The sequence below is a fragment of the Arachis ipaensis genome, chromosome B5 (genome assembly GCF_059453495.1).
Source record: "Arachis ipaensis isolate K30076 ecotype BB chromosome B5, ASM5945349v1, whole genome shotgun sequence".
Lineage (NCBI taxonomy): Eukaryota > Viridiplantae > Streptophyta > Magnoliopsida > Fabales > Fabaceae > Arachis > Arachis ipaensis.
In genome coordinates, this window is record NC_142440.1 from 56,093,724 (window position 1) to 56,112,880 (window position 19,157).

The window sequence follows — 19,157 nt, forward strand, 5'->3', positions numbered from 1 at the left end:
TTGCTTGTTCATCAAGCCTAAGAAATACCACATCCAAAATAATGATCAAAAGAGTTAGGTTGAAAACTAAAAGAAGTTAGTTGGTTAAACAGATTAAAGTTAGAAATCAGTTTGAAAATCAGTGATATGGTGGTTATTGGCTCAATTCAAGAGGAATGCACAAAATAGGAATGTAAGCATGTTCACAATCATGAAATGTATCAAGTCATTGATGATGAAATATGGTATAGCTAGAAAGCAACTAATGAGAAAATAAGTCATCAATCAATGCAAGGATCACTAGAGTTATATGAATTGGAGTTGGTGAGAGAAAAACCTTGATAAACAAGTAATTTAAGCACGTTTAACACCAATTCCAACCATGCATGCAAGTCACAGGGATTGAGGTGAGATTTGAAAATTCATGCGCCATGTGACCAAGGGTATATAGGAATTGAATCACAATGGCCACATAGGTAGAAGAAACCATCAATCTTGTGAAAGCAAGCAAGTTGAGCTTAACTCTAAATGAAAATCAAGTTTATGGTAAATTTGAAAACTTACTCAATCATGCAATGCATATAGCAAATTAGCATTACAAACAAGTAAAGAGCATTAGGAGCATAACCAAAAACCTGTAAACATGCCCATGAGGATTTTTCAAAACCCCTTAGGTAACAAAATTCTATTTCATACAAAAATCATCAACTAGAGTTAGTTACACCAATCAAAGCATTGTTAATTCATGGAACATGGTTAGGAAAAATCCGGCAGCATTTCAGCAGCAAATTGGCTATTTCCAAGTTTAAACAGCAAATCAGGTTCCATATGAATTTATCAACAATCATAACATAAAACCATATATATGAATTCATATGAATGCAACAAATAGCCAATAGTTTAGCAGCAACATAAATTAAACAGCACAAATAACAACAACAGTTCCTTTCATCAATCAAACACAGGCAAGCAGCATCACAGATTAAACAAACACAGAATAATTCAAGAAAATAGAGCAATTTCACACAGTAGCAAAGATTCAATTAATCCTAAATCCACTACTCAACCGAGATTCACTAACCACCTAAGTAAACTAAACTAACTAACTAAGCTAACTAATTGATGAAATTAACATGAGGCAGTAAAAAAAACAGAGTAGGGGCTCAAGTTGTGAACCTGTAAGCAAGGCAGAAGCAGAAATGGGAGGAAAGGACAGAGAAGGCAGCAATGTGGGGCTGCCAACAGCAATGCCTACTCCGGTGACAGAGGCATCGCAGCTGTGCTCGTGGCGGAGCAGGGGTGCTGCGAGAGAGAGTAGAGCAAAGAGGATTGACTGAGAGAGGGAGAGACGAGGAGTGAGAAAGAGAGAGAGAGCGAGGAGGGAGGGGGATTGGGGCACGCGGCGGCGGTGTTGTGCGCCGGAGGTTGCTGGTTGAAGGCTGGTTATGGAGAAGTGGTGGTTATGGGTGAAAGGGAGAAAGAGAAACGTTAGAGCAGAGGAGAAGGGGGATTTGCACGACTGCGCTAGGGCTTCGCGTCCCTAGGGTAAGTAAAAATTTGAATCCACGCGTGCGCACACCGTGCGTGTCCGCGTGGGTGGAGGTAATTAAGGAGTGGCGCGGAAGTACCATGTTCGCTTACACGTAGATGGGAGAATTAGGGATCAGCACGGACGCGTACGGTGCTTTGGCCTGGGTGATGCTAAGACGCATCGACGCGCGCGCGCACTGTGCACGTTCGCATGGATGGCTTGAGCTTATGGAATGGGTGCGGAGGCGCGAAGTACGCCAACGCGTGGGTATGAAAATAAGGATTGGTGCGGATGCATACAGCGTGCGTCCGCGTGGGTTAGGGCACAGAGTTAGGCCAAAAGTGGCACAACTCTCTGGTCTTTGGCTCAGAAAGCTAAAATATGCAGCCGACGCACGTGCGCGGTATGCGCTTGCGCGTGGCTTTTTTTTTTTAAATGAGTATCAAAAAGAGCTCATAACCTTCCCATCCTTCTCCAAGACTCTAGACTAGCTAAGATGCAAAATTAAACACATATTTGAAATATTGGGGATTTTTCAAACAAATTGAGGAAACTTACAATCCAAGCAAAAACTCAAATTCAGAGGATTGTCCCTAATTAAAGCATAGATTGTAATAGCACCTTAGGAGGCAAGAAAAATATAGCAAGAAGTAAAGAAATTATATACAATGGAACTCAATTCATTCATTCATTATATCTACAAGAGAACGGAAAGAGTTTACCATGGTGGGGTGTCTCCCACCAAGCACTTTTAGTTTAAGTCCATAAGTTGGACATTGGGAGGCTCCTTGTCAAGGTGGCTTATGCTTGTATCCATCCTTGAACCTCAAAGAGTGCTTGTCCTTCAATCGGTTGTCAGAAGTTCCAACCTTCTTTACTACGCTTGAATGAGGTTCTTTCCAAGACATGAGCTCCCAAAATTGACTCTCATAGGGTAATCCAAGATCCCATATCTTGTCCTCGCACCCATCTTCTAGTTGATTGCCTTGACTTTGTCCGGGCGACGAGAAAGCAGAATTCTCATGAAAGCACCAAACTACTCTTATGGACCCATTTAATTGAGCATTACACCAATCCATGTTCTTCAATTTGGAGCTTTCAACCATAATGAATCTAGATTTACAATGCCAACTACTAAACATCCTCCTCTTTCGTTTAATTCCACAAAGCGCCCTAAGTTGGCCATCCATCTCAAGCAGACCATACTCAAGTGGGATAATAAAGCTGAGAGTTAGAAGTTTTACCCACTCAAGCGAAGGATTGGGTGGCAAACTAGGTGGAAGAGTTCCCAAAGGTCTAGATAAAGCATGCTCTACTCCTGTCCATCTTCTTCTAGAGGCTTCCACCACTTGGCAAGGTTTTTCAAGTTTCTCCTCTTGCCAAGCTTCCTCAAGTTCACATTCTTCTTCAGCAACTTCTTCTATCTCCTCCCTATCACTCTCATCATAGATAGGAGGTCTAGCGAAGTCTACCTCCTCATCAAGTTTAAGCATATTGGGGAAGGACTCTTCAAAGTCGAAGGGATCATATGTAGATGCGGAATCATCATAGATAGGAGAGTTTGTTGCTTGGAACACTTCTTCCGGTTCATCACTTACAATGGGTTTTGGAGGTCGCACACCCTCCTCAACCTCGCATTCTAGTCCACTAGGAGAAGACTCAATAAGATCGTCAAGGGGATTGATCAATGTGGGCAAAAAATCACTAGTGATGGAATCCACTTCTTGATCAATTTCCTTCAACTCTCCATTTACTTTCGCAACTTTACTCTCCTCTTCAACATCCGTTATGTGCTCAACATATCCCAAACATCCATCAACTACTTCCTTTTGTTTGCTAATCTCCATCTTCTCCTCTTGTTGCTCTTCTTGCTTCAACTCTTCTTTCTCACCATGGAGCCTTAAGTTCATTTCCTCACCAAGCTCCTTGATTGTTTCTCCATATTCAACAACGGGGGTACTTAGGGTGCATGAGCTTAGGTGGGATGTTAGGTGATTCACGGCTTCTACCATGCTAGCTATCCTTGCTCTTAGCTCCTTAAATTGAGTTTCATCCTCCTCTTGTCGCCTTAAGATGCGAGATTCTAATATGAAAGCTTCGTCGGGAGGTGGCGGTGGAAGATAGGGTTCAATGTTTGAGGGAAGATTGTTAATGTTGGAAGGTGGTTCATATTGGTGGAATTCTTGAGGCGGTGTATGTGGAATTTGTGGTTTTTGGGAGTATTGATGTTGGAATGGTGGTTGTTCTAGATGTGGTTCATATGGTGGTTGATATGGTGTGTATGAGTTATGGTCATATGGAGTTGAATGGTGATGTGAGGCTTGTGAGTATGGTGTGTGGCTATATTGAGGAGTGGGATCACATGCATATGGTGATTGTGGTTGACAACCACAATGAGGGTCATCACACACATTGGATTGATACACATTAGGATCACGATTATACCCATAAGAGTTCGTAGGAGGTTGTTGCCATGAAGGTTGTTCATAAGCTTGAGGTTCCTCCCATCCTTGATTTCCAAATCCTTGATGTATATCCTCATTGGAGCTTTCATTTCCTATAACATAGTTTGAACTACACTCATAGCCAAAAGGATGAGAATTCATAGTGAAAGAGAAAATGAAATAAAAACAAAGATTAATAAGAAACAAGGAAGATAACATCCTAAACTAGCAAAAACTAGCAAACGAACCAAAATTTAAACTATTCACAATATATACAATAGACAATAACATAGCACCATTGTTTTCCCCGGCAACGGCGCCATTTTGATTTTGAGAAGAATTGTCGTGTCGGTATAGAATTTCACAATTGAATTCTCGTTGTAAGTATAGTTCTACACCAACAAACAATCCTCCCAATAAAAAATTTGAGTTGTCACATGTAATAAACCCCAAATGAAAATTAACCGAAGTATTTGGACTCCGGGTTGTCTCCCTAGGAAACAATGTAGTGCTTAGTTATTGGCTATGAAGGGGTAAAGGGAGTTTTTGGTTCATGAGATGACAAGAAAGTAAATTAAGTGAATAAGTAAAGAAAGCGAATATTGATAATTATGAAGAACTCTTGGCTAAGACTTGGGTAATTGAGATCACCATCCTTGTCAACAAACCGAATATTGATAATTTTGAGAGGCCAACCTATTAAGTCTACTTCCTAAAAGCTTTAAGTACGTAACATTTACTCCTAAGCTTGAAATACGTCAAATAGGTTTAATCACATCAACCTTTAAGTCCTAACCAACCTACTAATTAACTTAGTAGTGGGTTAGCGTCAATGGGTATCAAATTAATCACCATGGGTTCTCAATGCACCAATTCCATCATACTCAATGACTCAAGTTTACCCAATTCCCTTGGCTTAAACCAAGAGTTAACAAAACTACTCAAAAACTAAGGAGAGCATTTCATCAAACACATAGAGTGCAATAAATGTAAACATCATAATTTTGCCAAAATAATAAAATCTAACAACTACTAAGTGTAAGAAAAGTAAGATCATAACTCAATTCATCAATTATAGAAACATCAACATCAAAATTGTATTAAATGTAAACCAAATCTAACATGAGTTCATCATTACAAAAGAGAGCAAAATGAAAAATTAGCATCACAATTAAGAGAATCAAGATGTAGAGATGAGAAATTATAAAAGAAACACGACGAAATCAAGTAATTAAACATGAATCTAAGATAATCTAACCTAATCCTAACCTAATTCTAGAGAGAAGAGTGAGCGTCTCTCTCTAGAAAACTAACTAAAGGCTCATGTTGGCTAAAACAAATTGCCCCCCATTTTCTTGGACTTCAATTATGCATGAAATACACTCAGAAACAAGTTGGGTTTAGGCCTGACAGCTCAGAAATCGCCCCGAGTGTTTTGCCTTTAAGTGGGCCATGTAAGAGTATTGGTGCGTGCATGCCATGTGCGCGTGCGTGTCAATTGGCAAATTTTCCATCCGCGCGGATGCGTCATGTACGCGTGCGTGTCTATGGGCGAGACCACTTTTTGCGCGTCCGCGCCTTGTGCGTGTGCGTGTCCCTTGATACATTCCCAATCTTTGTTTCTTCATGCATTCTCCCCTTTGTATGCTTTTCTACTCATTTTTTCCATCCAATACTGGCCTTATAAACCTGAAATCACTCAACACACATATCAAGGCATCGAATGGAATTAAAGTGCATCAAAATTACCAATTTAAGGCCTAAAAAGCATGTTTTTACACTTAAGCAAAATTCAAGGGAGAATTACAAAAACCATGCTATTTCATTGAATAAATGTGGGAAAAGGTGGTAAAATCCCCCAAAATAAGCACAAGATAAATCACGAAATCGGGGTTTATCAGCTATCTTTGAAAAATCTTTAATAAACCTTCTTTAAAAGCCAGCATGCCCTAAAAAGCTCCTAATTGCCTTGACATCACTTGGTGGGGGTAATTTTTCAATTAGTTCCACCTTAGCTCTGTCTACCTCAATGCCTTGGTTAGAAACTTTATGGCCAAGGACTATTCCTTCTCTCACCATAAAATGGCATTTTTCCCAATTCAAGACCAGATTGGTCTCTTGACATCTTTTTAATACCAAGGCAAGATGATTTAGGCAATTAGGAAAGGAATCCCCGAATACTGAAAAGTCATCCATAAAGATCTCAATGAATTTCTCTATCATATTTGAGAAGATAAAAAGCATGTAGCGTTGAAACGTTGCGGGAGCATTACATAGCCCAAATGGCATGCGCCTGTATGCAAACACTCCATATGGGCAAGTAAATGACGTTTTCTCCTGGTCTCTTGGATCAACCACTATTTGATTATTTTCTAAATAACCATCTAGAAAACAATAATATGCGTGTCCTGAAAGTCTTTCCAGCATCTAATCCATGAAGGGGAGTGGGAAGTGATATTTTCTTGTAGCTTCATTGAGTTTTCTGTAATCAATGCACATTCTCTATCCTGTGACCGTTCTTGTAGGGATGAGTTCGTTCCTTTCATTGGGTACTACAGTGATTCCTCCTTTATTGGGGACCACTTGGACGGGGCTAACCCATGGGCTATCCGAAATTGGGTAGATTACCCGTCCCTGCCACAGCTTCATGACTTCCTTCTGTACTACTTCTTTCATGACTGGATTCAGCCTCCTTTGGGGTTGAATAGAGGGTTTGGCATCATCTTCCAACAGTTTCTTATGCATGCATATGGCCGAACTGATTCCTTTCATGTCAGCGACGGTCCATCCAATGGCATCCTTATGCTTTTACAATACTTGGAGTAGCTCCTCCTCTTGTCTGGGCTGAGGGCTGAGTTTATGATCACTGGATGACTTTTATTTTCTCCTAAATATGCATATTTGAGAGTAGGCGGTAGTACCTTTAGTTCAAGTTTGGGTGCCTCTTTTCTTTCATTCTTCTCCTCTAGTGTGCCCTGAACATGAACCTCAGCTGTGCAGCCTCTTCGCTTGATGAGGATTCCTCTTCTTCTGTTAACCCCTCAAGTTCTGCCTCTTCAAAAGTCTATTGTACTACATCTTCCAGTGAATCCAACCTCATACATTCTCCCAATGAGTCTTGTGGGTAACTCATGGCCTTGAACACATTGAATATCATTCTCTCATCATGTAGTCTAAGGGTAAGTTCACCCTTTTGGACACCGATGATAGCTCCGACAGTGGCTAAGAATGGTCTTCCCAGGATGATAGAGGCCTTGGCTCCTTCCTTCATATCCAAAACTACAAAGTCTACTGGGAAGATAAAGTCTCATACCTTCACCAACAAGTCTTCTACTATTCCATGAGGAAACTTGAATGATCGGTCTGCCAGTTACAAGGCCATTTTTGTTGGCTTGGCCTCCTCAATCCTCATTTTTCTCATCATTGTTAAGGACATCAGATTTATGCTGGCTCCTAAATCACATAAAGCCTTTTTCACTGTGATTTCCCCTATAATACAAGGAATCTGGAAGCTCCCAGGGTCCTTCAATTTCTGGGGTAGTTTGTGCTGAATGATGGCACTACATTCTTCGGTTAGTACCACAGTCTCGTTGTTCTTCCAGCTTCTCTTCTTGGTCATCAACTCCTTCAAGAACATGGCATAGAGCAGTATTTGCTCTATTGCATCAGCAAAGTGTATGTTAATCTGTAATCTCTTGAAGATTTCTAAAAGTCTTGAGAATTGGCTGTCATCCCCTTTTTTCTTCAGTTGCTGAGGGTATGGGACTTTTGGAACGTATGGCTTCAGCACTTCTCCTTCTTGATGTGGATTGGGAGTGGGAACTTGAACTTCATCTTGTTCCTTTTTCTTTTCATCCGAGTTCTTCTCTTGTGGTTTCTTGGATGTTTCCTTCAATTCCTTCCCACTTCTGAGGGTGATAGCGTGACACTCCTCCCTTGGGTTTGCATTAGTGTTGCTGCAAATGTTGTGGCTAGGAACTTGCTTAAATAGGTAGCTAATTTATGTTTCAAGTTTATTGATGGCAACATCTTAATTCTGCATGTTGGATCGCACTTCTTCCTGGAATATTTTACTGTCTTGGATTTCCTTGCATATACCTTCAAGTAGAGTCTCAATTCTGGAGAGTCTATCTTCGGATGGTGGTGGTGAGTTGAGGTTGGAGGGGTGAGGAGGGCCATTTTGGTTTTGATATGGATGTTGAGAGGTATTGTTGGGTGGGTGTTGATATGATCTCTGTGTAGGATGTTGGTGAGTTGCATTGTTGTTCGGGTTGTGACGTCTCTGATCTTGGCCTTGATCTTGTTGATTTCCCCACCCAAAGTTTGGGTGGTTCTTCTAACCAGGATTATAAGTTTTGGAGTATGGATAATAGGTTTGCCTAGTTGAGTTCCTAATATAGTTTGCTTGTTCTTGGTCACCCTCTTCCTCTGCATTCACTCCTTCTTGAGCTGCTGATGAGGTGGTGACTGCTGCAACTTGGTTTCTTTCCATCTTCTTGGTAAGGTTAGCCAACTGCTTAGTGATCATCTTGTTTTGAGCCAGCAGAGCATCCATGTTGTTCAGCTCCATTACTCCTCGAGTGTTGCCCCTTTCAGAAGCATAGAAGTAGTCATTCTCAGCTATAGTCTCGATGACATCTATGGCTTCTTCAATGGACTTCTTCTTGTTCAGAGATCCTCCGGATGAGTGGTCTACTACCTTCTTTGATTCATAAGAAAGACCCTCATAGAAAATGTGTAACTGCACCCATTCATTGAATATGTCTAGCGGGCACCTTCTTGTTAAGTCCTTAAACCTCTCCCATGCTTCATAGAGAGTTTCACCATCTTGTTGTTTGAAGGTTTGTACCTCAGCTCTCAACCTGTTGATTCTCTGAGGAAGGTAGAATCTTGCCAAGAATTTGTTCAACTCATCCTCCCAGGTTGTTAAACTCTCCTTCGGGAAGGATTCCAGCCATTTAGATGCCTTGTCCTTGAGTGAAAAGGGAAACAGAAGCAGTCTATTGGTGTCAGGATGAACACCAATGGAATTCACAGTATCACATATCCTTAGGAAGGTGGTGAGATGTTGATTGGGGTCTTCTTGGACACGTCCTCCGAATGCACAGTTGTTCTGGACTAAGGTGATGAGCTGGGGTTTTAGTTCAAAATTATTGGCATGTATGGTTGGTTTTTGGATGCTACTTCCACAATTTCCTGGGTTTGGATTGATGTAAGAGCCGAAAACTCTTCTCTTTTGCCCAGCATGATTTACTGGGCATTCTCTGTCATGGTTGTGAGCTTCTTCTTCATGATAGTTTTCCATATTCTCCTCCATGTCTGGTTCAAAATACTCTTCCTCTTTCTCAGTACCAACTACTTTCTTCCCTCTTGCTTCCCTCCTTAATCTAAGGAAGGTCGTCTCAGGTTCAGAATCAAAGGAAGTTGAAGCCCCACTTCTTCTACCTGTCATACAACCCACAAAGCAAAAAGCAAGAAGGGAGTGAACGGAGAAATTACTCTTGTTAGAAATGCTGTTAGTGTGAGTGGTGCAATGTATTAAACAGTTAGTGGGTTAGTGAACTAAATTGTAAACAACTAAGAAAACACAACAAATGGGTAAAGGAGAAAGGAAAGAAAATAGCTAAAACTGAAAGTAAATCACTCAGATGGAATTAAACAAAACAAAAGAAAATTGCACAATCTAGTTATCCTCCAATTTAATCATTGTCGATACAAAATCAATCCCCAGCAACGGCGCCATAAACTTAATGCACGAAAACTTGTCTCTCAACAAATTTCCCTTCGGAAAGTATACCAAATTGTCGTCAAGTAAAAACTCACAATAGAGTGAGGTCGAATCCCACAGGGATTTATTGGTCAAGCAACTTTAATTAGAGGAATGTTCTAGTTGAGCTAAGCAGAAATTGAGTTGAGTAATTACAGAAGGTTAAATGGCAGGAAAGTAAATTGCAGAAAATGTAAGTGCTGGAAATAAATGACGGAATGTAAATGGCATGAAGTAAATTGCAGAATCTTAAATGGGGAGTTGGGGAGATAAGCAAAAAAGTAAATGGCAAAAAATAAAGAGAATGGGTAAGATCAGAAATAGGGGATTCATTGGGCTTAGGAGATGTTGCATTCTCCGGATCAAATTCATTCTCATCTCTTCCTCAATCAATGCATTCATTGATCTCCTTGGAAATCTTAAGTGATTGGATCCCAATTCCTTGGCAACCCAATCTCTCTAAACTTGAACAATTGCCCAATTCCTTGATTTAATTGCTCATGGGAAGAGATGAAGTCTGGTCACTGATTATACCACATGTATTTCCAAATCAAAGTATTGGTAGGATTATATGTCACTATATCCATCCAAACCCCAATTTGGTCCAACATGAGAAAGCAATTCTAGCATGATCTCCTCATCTCTTTTCTAAGGCTCAGAGGAGATCCAATTATGGAGAGTTTCTTTTCCAAGACAACTAACCAATTGGATTCAGATCGAAAGCTTTCTAGTAAAATCAAGAGAAAAGAAAGAAGAAGAATAATGAAAACTATTATTGATCCATCAAATTACAACAGAGCTCCCTAACCCAATGAAAAGGGGTTTAGTTGTTCATAGCTCTGGAAATGAAAATAAAAAATGAAAAGTCCATTCTGGAAATTAAACTAGAAGTTGCAGAGAAAGTAAAAATATACAGAGAGTCGTTCTCAAGTTCCAGATCCCCTTTTTCAATTCAAAACTATCCCTATATATACTACTCTTTAGCTCTTCTAGTTAGCTCTTCAAGTCTTGGATATGGGCCTTTGATCTTTAGTTGAAGCAGTTGCAGTCTTTATTGGGCTCAGCTTTGCTTGCAAAGAAAGTGTGAGTTAGGCATGATGGGAAGTTAGTTAGGACGCTAGTGGCATTAACGTTAAGTGTAAACTTGGGTTCGAAAGCATTAGTGACGATAACTTTGTCACTAACGTTCCAAATTAGTTGATCCACGTTAACTTCAACGTTAGTAGTACTAACGTAACCACTAACGTGGCCTCTTAGCCCTTCGCAAGTGTTATTGGAACTCACTTTTACCAATAACGTTGCTCTTTGTCCCTCTCTTCCACGTTAATGGTCCACATTAGTATAACTAATGTGGCCCTTAACGTGGACATGCCAAGGCTCGAGAGCATTAGTGACACTTACCTTTGTCACTAACGCTTCAAAACGCCCCTTCTTTCCACGTTAGTGCCTCACGTTAAGAGTCTTAACATGACCACTAACGTGGGTGTGTTTGCCATCTCCAACGTTAGTGACAAAAGTGAGTGTCACTAATGTTGGCCTATCATTCATTGCTCCACGTTACCCATTACGTTAGTGGTCTTAACGTGACCACTAACGTGGGCAACCTAGGCTTGGTCTAGCATTAGTGACAAAGGTGAGTGTCACTAACGCTTGCGTCTTCCTCTTTACTCTACGTTAAAGTTCACGTTAATTAGATTAACGTGACTCTTAACGTGGCTTAGTGTGGCCTTTTGGAATATTAGTGGTGTTCACTTTTACCACTAACGTCGGAGCTCCCCGTTTCTTCCACGTTAGTGTAACTAACATGGCAACTAACGCGGGTTGTGATGGCTTTCGAAGGCATTATTGGTGGTAACTTTACCACTAACGTTGCAAGCTCGCTCCCATTCCATGTTAGTGGTCACGTTAGTAAAGCTAACGTGACTGCTAACGTGGCTCTTCTTTGCTTCCTTTGTCCTGAAATCAAACGAACAAGGTGCATCAAAGCTTTGTTTCAAGTCATGAGATCATGCATCATCCATTTTATCATTCAATTCATGCATAATTCTCATGAAATCATGTAAAGTTCGCAATGTTTGCTTGAATCAAGATGTAACTGTATATTCACCCAAAACTTGCTTATTTACTAAGAGAATGCATGAAACTACCTTAAAATAGTAAAGAAAAAGGTCAGTGAAACTGGCCAAAATGCCCTGGCATCAGTGATCTAGAATTGTTAGTTAATATCATTTCCATTGACTCTAATCTCTTACTAATCCAATTAGTGAGTTGATTAGGATATTTGGATTGATATTAGCTAGTCTTGTTTGACTTTTTCTCATGAAAGATAATGTGATACCTTCTTCCAATGTTGGATTGATATTACTTGCTTGTTTTACCTTCTCTTGTTCCTCTTATAAACCAAAACCCCCCATTTGCCCCTTTATAGCCAATAATTGACCACTTCATTGCAATTCCTAGGGAGACGACCCAGAGTCTAAATACTTCGGTTAATTCTTATTGGGGTTTGTATTTGTGACAAGACCGAAATTTAATTTTATGTGAGAGTTGTTTGTTGGTTTGGAGCTATGCTTACAACGAAGTAATCCCTCTCTTTAAGAAGAAAATCTAGACGGACAACAAAATCTCATCTATCACTCACCCCACCTCAAGTTAGAATAAGTCCTCCAGGATAGATTGTATGCATCACCATGGAAGTCATTTTGGAATGAACTTGAGGTGTTGTTCATGTATTGCACCTGTTCAGGGCCTTGTTGCTCATAGTTGAATGCCCCAAAACCTTCTTCAGATTGATTCCCTCCATGTGAGACTTGAGATTGGCTTTGTGTGTTCACAGCAGCAAGTTGCAGTCCATCAATTCTCTTGGCCATCATCTGCATTGTTGCTGAATTTGTTGATGCATCTACTTGTTTTGGGTCAGGATTGCATTTACTCCTTCAAGTTCCATCACTCCCCTCTTTGGACTTGTGTCATGGTGCCTCTTAGATGAGTAAAAATATTGATTGTTGGCCACCATATCAATGAGATCTTGTGCTTCTTGGGCAGTTTTCATCATCTGGAGTGAACCTCCCGAGGAGTAATCTAATGCTTTTCTTGCATTTATGGCCAATCCTTCATAAAAGTTTTGAAGTTTAACCAGCTCACTGAACATCTCTGGTCGACATTTCCTTATGACGGCTTTGTATCTTTCCCACGCCTCATAGAGTGATTCTCCCTCCTTTTGTGTGAAGGTTTGCACCTCTATTTTCAGCTTGATGATTCTCTGAGGTGGGTAAAACTTGGATAGGAATTTGCTCACCAAATCATCCCAATTTTTTATGTTCTCCTTGGGAAAGGTTTTCAACCATTGGGCAGCATTGCCCCTCAAGGAGAATGGGAATAAAAGTAATTTGTAGATGTCAGGATGTACCTCATTTGTCTTGATAGTTTCACAGATCCTCAAAAAAATAGACAAATGTTGGTTGGGGTCTTCAAGAGGGCCGTCTCCATAAGCACAATTGTTCTGCACCAAAGTGATTAATTGAGGCTTCAACTCAAAGTCATTTGCATGAACATTTGGGGTGAGGATGCAGCTCTCATAGTGTTTGGGATTGGGGATATTGTAAGAGGCTAACACCCTTCTTGTAGGTTGGGCATTGTTGATCACTCCTTCTTCATGCACCTCATCCTCCATGACGTGCACAATCACAAACAAATCAAATGAAAATTCGACATTCTAGTGTTAGAATGTCATTAGAGAGTTAGGTGTGATGACAAGTCATCATATACTAGCCTTGCAAGCATTTTTCACTTGTTTCATTAGGTTTTATACACTTTCTTGCATTGAAAGTAAGTAATTTAGAGTGGAATTGCATGGTTTTATTGAATCAATCAATCACCCTTTAATTGACACAAAATCATGAGGTTTAAGCTAAAATTAATTAGTTTTTAAATGAATTTTAAACCTTGTGAATTCGGTGATACTTTGATTGGTTGTTTTGATTACTTGTAGGTGAAGCAAAGAAAGAAATAAAGAAAGTGTAGCCTAAGGGAAGAGAAAAGCGTGGCACAATCAAGGACAAGGGCCATAAAGCTCTTACCAAGAGCTCAACGTTTTCACAAGGAGCGCTACTCAAGGGACCAAGGCCAAGCAAAGGAAAAGCTACGCTCTCATTGTGAACCGAGCGCTACACAATAACAAGGAAGCAAGGCAAAATTGCGCAAAGCTCGGTTGGTGCCAAGAGCTTTATCGGGGACCTTCCAAAAATAAATTCAAGGAAAAAGTTTGGTAGTGAAGGCCACAAGGTTCGAACTCATGAGCAAGGGGATTAATGGAAGCGCTACCCTTGCAAGGAAATAAGCCAAAATTGTCTGAAGTGCATTCCCTGGGATTCGAACCATGCACATTACAGAAGCAAGGAAGGAGGCATTGCTTTGTTGCACAAAGGAAAAGGGCCAGCAATGCTTCCCTAAGGATTCGAACTTGAGCTCACACTAGAGACAAGGAGGAAGCTGCGCTCATGCCATGAACCGAGCGCTCTCTCTTGTCTTGCCAAGCCTTGTCACACACCAACATTGATACGGCCAGGGAGCACCAATGCTGCGCTCATGCCATGAACCGAGCCTTGCCCTGGGAGCAACACCCATGGGCTAAAAATTCAATCAAAATTCCAAATTAATTCAAGTCTTCACCAAATAAAAAAGGCCCATTCCAAATTCTGAGATCCAAAAATAGGAAGTGTATAAATAGAAGTTAGTTAGATTTAGAAAGAAGGGGGATTTTACTTGGGAATTTTTTCATTGGAGTTCACTTTTATCTTTGAATATTCACTGTTAGTTGGGAGAGTGGGGAGGAGAATTGAGCTCTCTTCCTCTGGGATTTTCTTTTCTACTTACTTGACTGTTGTTTTGGATCTTGGGTGGATAATTGAAGAAATTCTGTTTCAATCTCACCTTGAAATCTCTTTCTGTTGATTTTTCTGCATAATTGAAGGAATTGTGATTGAGATCTAAGTTTCTCTACTGATTTTCATCTTTACTTCTTCTGTAATTGATCCTGGTTGGATCAAGGAAGGAATTGAGATCTAGACTTGTTTTCTAGTCTCTTGACCCCTGAGATCTTTACTCTCTTAGTGAGAGTCTGCAATTTGAGTTTGGTTCATTAGCTGTTTGCTTTTTCAAGCAATTTTACTCTTCTGTTTGAGATATGTTTCAATTAAAGTCATCTTCTATTCTTCTGCTGATTGCTATTTACTGTCTTTTGTTTAAATTCTCCATTACCATCTCCCAGACCCTTTTTATGATTCAAGCAATTTACATTTCTTGCACTCTAAGCTTCAGCTCTTTACATTTCTTGAGATCTAAGTCACTGTCATTTACTTTACTTGTTCTTTAAGATTCGGCTCTTTAATTCTTCTGCACTTTAAATTCTTGTCAATGTCCCCTCTTCCTTTACTATTCATGCAATTTAGCTTCTGTCAGATACAAATCACTCAAATCAACTCTTGTTTGCTTGACTAAATCAACCACTAAACTAAAATTGCTCAATCCTTCAATCCCTGTGGGATCGACCTCACTCACGTGAGTTATTATTACTTGATGCGACCCGGTACACTTGTCGGTTAGATTTGTGTGTTGGGAATTCATTTTTCAAAAATACACATCAAGTTTTTGGCGCCGTTGCCGGAGATTGAATTAGATTGACAACAATTAAGTAAGGTGGTGATCTAGATTAAGCATTTTTTTATTTTTCTTTAATTTTTACTAACACACTAACTGTTTGAATTTTTTCTTAAGCTAACTAAAACCTCACTCTAGCAATGGAATGAAGTGTTTCTGGTTTTCTGGTTTGGTTTGTTTCTTATGCTTATTTGTATGACAGAGGCAAGAAGAGAGACCCCTATTTTCTGTGAAGCTGATGAAAGAACTCTTAGGAGAATAAGAAGAGAAGCCAGAGGAAAGGGAGTCATTGGTGAAGAAGTTTTTGAGGAGGAATACCAAGAAATGGAAGGCAATACTTCCAATGCTAATCAAGAGGGAGTGGCCAACAATAATGGTCAACCACAGAGGAGAGTTTTGGCTTCCTACACATTTGCAAATCCTAGACATTGTGGGAGTAGTATCCTCACCCCAAATTTCAATGCAACTAACTTTGAATTGAAGCCACAACTCATCACATTGGTCCAAAACAACTACTCCTTTGGAGGAAGACCATTTGAAGATCCAAACCAACACTTATCCACTTTTCTGAGGATTTGTGATACTGTCAAATCTAATGGTGTGCATCCTGACATCTACAAGTTGTTGCTATTTCCATTCTCCCTCTAAGACAAAGCTACTCAATGGTTGGAGACATTTCCAAGAGAGAGCATTAACACTTGGGAAGATCTAGTGAGCAAGTTCCTTGCCAAATTTTACCCACCTCAGAGGATTATTAGATTGAAGACTGAAGTGCAGACATTCACACAATTGGATGCTAAATCTCTATATGAGGCATGAGAGAGATACAAGGCTCTAATTAGGAAGTGTCCCCTTGAAATGTTCAATGAATGGGACATTTTGCAGATTTTCTATGAAGGTTTGACATTAAAAGCCCAAGAAGCACTAGATCACTCAACAGAAGGATCCTTACAACTCATAAAGACTGCAGAGGAAGCCCAGAATCTCATTGATATGGTGGCAAACAACCAATATTTCTTTGCTCATCAGAGACAACGCCAACCATCATAGAGGAAGGGAGTGCTAGAGTTGGAAGGAGTAGACACAATCCTGGCTCAACATAAGGTAATGCAGCAGCAAAATCAGCAACAATTTGAGTAAATGGCCAAGAGAATTGATAGCCTCCAAGTTGTAGCTGTGAATACAAGCCAACCATCAACCACATGGGTACAGAATGAAGAAAACTAAGAAGATCAGCAAGAACAAATCCAATATGTGCACAACCAAGGTTCTGGACAGAATGAAGTGTATGGTGACACCTACAATCCATCCTGGAAGAACCACCCAAACTTTAGATGGGGAGATAACCACAATCAAACCCAACAGCCATGGCAAAAAAATTCAAACCAAAACTACCCAAGAAACAACCAGCAAAACAACAACCAAAATTCATACAGAAAACCCCAAAATTACTACCCCAACTCCAACTTTTATCCATCCAATAACTAAACCACCAACCAAAACACTTATCATCAACCCTCAACATCTCACAACCAACCACAAATCTTATAAGACGCTCAGAGAGTCTCCAATCTGGAGATCTTAATGGAGAAGATGATGAAGAACCAAGAGCTTACAAGTAAAAATCAGGAAGCTTCCATGAAAAATATGGAAAGGCAGATTGGACAGCTTTTCAAGCAAATTGCTATTGAGAGACTATCAAGCTCATTACCAAGCGACACCATTCCTAATCCAAAAGAAGAGTACAAAGCTATACAGCTAAGGAGTGGAAAGACATTAGTGGACAACAAAGAAGCAACCAAGAAGCCTATTGAAAGCAGCAAAAAGCCAACAGAGAAAGAGGAAGCTAACAACAAGGATGTGACAGCAAGCAAGCATACTCCAGAGAAGCTTAAAGAGAAGGACAACCAGCCACACAATTCAAGGGGAGAAAAGGAAGAACTAGCCCAAAGACAGAAGCAAGTGGGGAAAACTTTCACACCTCCATTGCCATATCCCTAAAGATTTAACAAAGAAGCAAAGGATCAAACCTTTCATAAGTTCCTTGAAGTTTTCAAGAAATTGGAGATAAATATTCCACTGGCTAAAGCATTAGAGCAGATGCCTCTATACGCCAAGTTCTTGAAGGAGCTTATCAACAAAAAGAGAAGTTGGCATGAGAAGGAAACTATATTGCTCACTGAAGAATGCAGTGCATTAATCCAGAAAGGGATTCCCCCTAAACTTGAAGACCCCGGAAGTTTTTTTTGCCCTGTACCATTGGCAGTATGATCATCAACAAGGCAATGTGTGATTTAGGGGCGAGTATCAATCTAATGCCCTCTTCTTTGGTGAAAAAGCTGTGCATAGAGGAAGTGAAGGCAATACAAATGTCTCTAGAATTGGTGGACAAGTTAGTGATATGTCCCAGGAGTGTGATTGAAAACCTTCTAGTTAAGGTGGACAAATTCATATTCCCTGCAGATTTTGTGGTCTTAGACTCATATGAAGATGGAGGTGATTCCATTATACTGTAAAGACCATTCTTGGCCACAGCAAGGGCCATTATAGATGTGGAGTAAGGAGAGCTGACCCTCAGAATGTATAATGAAAGCATCACATTGAATGTCTTTCCAGAAACACAACACATTGCTAAAAAGAGAAACTGCACAGAGACTGATAAAGGAGACTTGCAATAGAAGAAAAAAACCAACAAGACAATCATTGATTACCTTCCAAAGCAAGAAACAAACAACGTAGCAGGGCAAAAGGAGAATGAAACTGTGCAGAGTGATGAGGGAAAGCAAGAAGAAATTGAAGTGTTAGCTACTGAGAAGGAAATTCCAAAGATGCAGTCCATTGTCACAGGGGAAGGATCCATACACAGAAAGAAGAAAAGCAAGAAAAGGGTTAAAAAGGGGTGGAAGAACAACAAGACCCCAACTGAGGGATTTCAAAAAGGGGATCATGTGCAGTTAATCTACCAACAATTGGGGGCAAGCCAACAAGCTGATGACTACTACACTGTCAGCAAAATACTCTCACTAGAGCATGCTGAAATTGACCATCAAGGCACTAAAAGGAAGATCACAGTGAGGGGAGACAAGCTGAGACGCTGCAGTCATCAACCACCCTAATGAGGGGCCAATGTCAAGCTAGTGACAATAAAAGAGCGCTCCATGGGAAGCAACCCATGATTTAAGATTTTTGCCTTGTTTTTAAATTCAATAATCTATGATCATTCTAGCATGATTTTGAATTCTCATGAACATACCTGATAATTGCATGCACTGTTTTGGAGTATATGCTAGACTTCTAAGTTTGGTATGCCTGAAGGCACTCCAAATTGGCTTTTCAAGCGTTCTTAGCTATATGCTTAATCATTTTGATGAAGTATACGGCCAAACATTAAGTTTGGTGTCTACACATGCATTGATTTCTCAGAAGAATTACTTTCTGTTCATAAAATCAAAGTCATGCATGAATGGATCATACATTATTTCATTTTAGGAATTCATGATAGAAAATAAATGTATCTTATGATGAAGATACCAATTGTGATGAATTACTTGCATTTTACATTAATCCCTTAGTAAGAGACAAGTTTGGTGTTCACCAATTCTTGGTTCACTGTCTAAGGAGCACAATTGGTTCTTTATGACTAAGGAACATGATAAATAAGTTTAAGCATTCATCACTACATCACCGTGCTATACTTTTATCCCAAGGCTTACCATTTTAATTTAATTGAATAGGAAAAAAAGAAGATTGAGGTGAAGACAAGAAGAGAAGGCACGGC

At 40.0% G+C, this 19,157-nt stretch overlaps 1 non-coding gene across 1 annotated transcript; it reads left to right on the plus strand.

The window, feature by feature from the left end:
* The first annotated feature begins 8,714 nt into the window (after positions 1-8,714).
* Positions 8,715-8,818, plus strand: LOC148564254 (small nucleolar RNA R71). Its single transcript, XR_015885591.1, has one exon. It is a non-coding gene; the product is annotated as a small nucleolar RNA R71 (small nucleolar RNA).
* Positions 8,819-19,157: the final 10,339 nt, after the last annotated feature.